The sequence below is a fragment of the Microtus ochrogaster genome, unplaced genomic scaffold (genome assembly GCF_000317375.1).
Source record: "Microtus ochrogaster isolate Prairie Vole_2 unplaced genomic scaffold, MicOch1.0 UNK7, whole genome shotgun sequence".
In the NCBI taxonomy this organism is placed as follows: domain Eukaryota; kingdom Metazoa; phylum Chordata; class Mammalia; order Rodentia; family Cricetidae; genus Microtus; species Microtus ochrogaster.
This window is the reverse complement of record NW_004949105.1, coordinates 8733768-8736623: the sequence shown is the minus strand read 5'-3', so window position 1 is coordinate 8736623 and position 2856 is coordinate 8733768. Positions and strand designations below refer to the sequence as shown.

At 44.7% G+C, this 2856-nt stretch overlaps 1 pseudogene; it reads right to left on the bottom strand.

The window, feature by feature from the left end:
- Nucleotides 1–1833: 1833 nt before the first annotated feature.
- On the bottom strand, nt 1834–2618 carry LOC101981136 (annotated as a pseudogene).
- Between the last annotated feature and the right edge of the window lie 238 nt (nt 2619–2856).

Genomic DNA, 2856 nt, shown 5'->3' with positions numbered 1-2856 from the left:
CCACATGGCCCTTCTGCCTCTTCACAGGTGACTTTCCATGTCCTGCTTCAAGAATGCTCCGTAACTTCTAGTCCCCACCAGTGGCTCTCCTCCCCTCTTCTCTCTGTGCTGATAGATGCAGGCACATTGCATGGAACAGTGTCTTCCCAGAGATCAGAATGGGAGCAGAGCAAGACACTTTCTGTCTTCAACACCAGGTTCCACATACTTGGCTGTTTCCACCAAGTTCCCTAAAGCTCAACTCTGATGCCCCACATTGAGGCTTCTTGATTCTCTCCTGTTCCCCCATGATTCTCCACATGCATCTCTTCTTCCCACCATCAGAAGCACCCCACATCACACCTGTTGCTCCCTTGTGTGCTCTCTTGGTTCGAGAGAGTGCTTACACCAACTTTGCAAAAGTAGTAGACTCCAAGGTTTCATCTCCATGGTGGGCATGGTGCACAAGATTTAGTTTATAAGAAAAATATATGGTTCTCTAAATATAAGATAGGTTACACATTTGAGAGGCCCCTGCCTTGTCTCTGTCACATGGGCTAAGAAATATCCAGAACCAGGTTTTAAAATTCTCATTCCCTAATGTCTGTTCCTTTTGGCTTGCAAAATGGCATTGTCTATGATAACCTCCCTTACCTATTGTTCCCTTTATTAGCTAGGGCCTTTCCCACTTTGGACTTAGATCTGTCATGGAATTATGAAAGACAAAATAAAAGACTAGTTTCTGGAAAAAGATTTCCTGGTATCAAATACTTTTTAACTGTGGGAACCAAAGCAAATTATTTAATGTCTCTCTCCTTCAGTTTTCTTGTCTTTAGTCATGGATGTAATAATAGTTATTGAGTCAAAGAAATGAGGTAATGCAAATAAAATGTGTAGAACAGGACCCTGCATGTGAGAAGTGATCTGTGCATTTTTTCCCATTTTTATGGTAGAATCAAGTCTTCTTAGGGCTGGAAAAATACTAGGTGTAGCCTTGCTAAGTTAGAGGCCCCACGAGTCATTTTGAAGAGTTACATAACTTCTTGAATGCACCAAATAAAAGGAGACTCAGTAGCTCCATTCATTCTACTGGTGGAAATCTCTGGATATTCTCAGTTCTCCTTTATTTTAAGTAAATATTGACCCCCCCCTTCTTTGGCATTTATTATCTCCTGAAAGGTTCCTTGGAGACCTTTAGAGATGGTTTAATCCTCTTCTGTCTTCGTCCCTTCCTATCTGAAGATGTTCAGGATGCCTGTTTCTTTTTCATACACATTCTTTTATGAAAGTTACAGCCACATATCCTCAAGCTGTCCTCCCTAGATGGGATTCAAATTCCCTCACCACCTGGCCATGGGGAGTCATGGGAGCTGCTGTCACTCCGGGAAGATCCCGTTAGCCTGACGGCAAACAATTTAGGATTAATTATTTACGGTGCTCAAAATCAGATAAGCCTATCTTTTTTTTTTTTTTTGGGTTTAACTTTTAGGGTTTTAATTCTCTATTTCTATTTTTGCCCAAGATACAAACAAACAGTTTGTATAATCACCTTCTTCTCAAGCAATTTAAGTACAAATTTTTCCCTCCCAGTAACTGACCAAGAACAGCAAATCCAAAATACTCATATTTCAGTTGAAATCAAATAAGATGGAAGAACTTGACAGTCCATCAGCCTCTCCAAAGAAAACACATTTGCTGTTGGTGTTTTGATGCCCAATCCCTTCACAGATTGTCTCTAGGGGCTCAAAGGGTATTTTTAGGTTTTCCAAAGTTCAGCTTGTCATCCACAAAACCTCTTCTCCTGTTAGTGCCCTGGCTATGTGCTACACAATCTTTTCCTCTTTCCACAGGACAATTAAGAAACCCTTTCAGTTTCATGAGGAGCAAGGGCTTCAGGAAGTGTTGTCCTGGAAAATGAAACCTGAATATGTTGGTGGCTGGGGTGGTTTCCTTGTTAAACTCGGCCACTGGGACTCCCCTGGAGGCCACCTGAGGGGCAAACATGGCAGCTGGGTAGACCACAGAGGATGTTCCCACCACTAGACACAGGTCACAGGGGGCGAGCTCTCTGTCCACCACCTCCAGAACAGCAGGATCCAGGTTTTCTCCAAACCACACCACATCAGGCCTCCTCACACCTGGGAAGTTTGTCAACTGGGATTCTGGCGTCCTGGGTCTCTGGTTCTGGAGCCCCTTTTCCTGCTAACGCTGGACAAATCGGACTCTTAAAGTTCTCAGCGACATTGCCGCATGAGGTGCACCGAGTTTCAAACAAGGTCCAGTGGATTTCCAGCAGGTTCTTGGTGCCAGCCTTGCGGTGCAGCTCATCGATGTTCTGAGTGGTGACTACAACCCGTCGGCCCTGGTCACGTAGCCGGGCTTCACAATGGGCAATGGCCAGGTGCCCAGGATTGGGTTCCTTGCTCTTCATGACCTCCCTCCGGTAGTGGTAGAACTCCCACACCTGTGATGGGTTGCGGGCAAAAGGCCTGCGGAGTCGCCAGGTCCTGGGCTTGCCATTTTCTCCAATCACCTCCTGCTCCTCTGAAAGTTGGAACCCCGCTCTCCACACTAACGCCAGCCCCTGAGATGATGGCTATGTGCTTGGCGTTTGCAAAACACTTCCGGAAATCTGCCATATAGAACCACCGTTCCCGCGGAGACCAGGAAAGCAGAAGCAGCCTATCTTTTTTGTCTTAGTTCTTTGGAGAGTCCACATTTGAGAATGGTAACTTCCTTTTATCCAATGTCAAGTAGGAATGAAGTGTTCTCTAGTTGAGAATTTCCCAAACATGAATACCAATGCATTGCTGGATAATCGCTAATTTTAAATGTATGATTTGAATATGTCTTTACTTCCAGAACCTTATGGTAGAC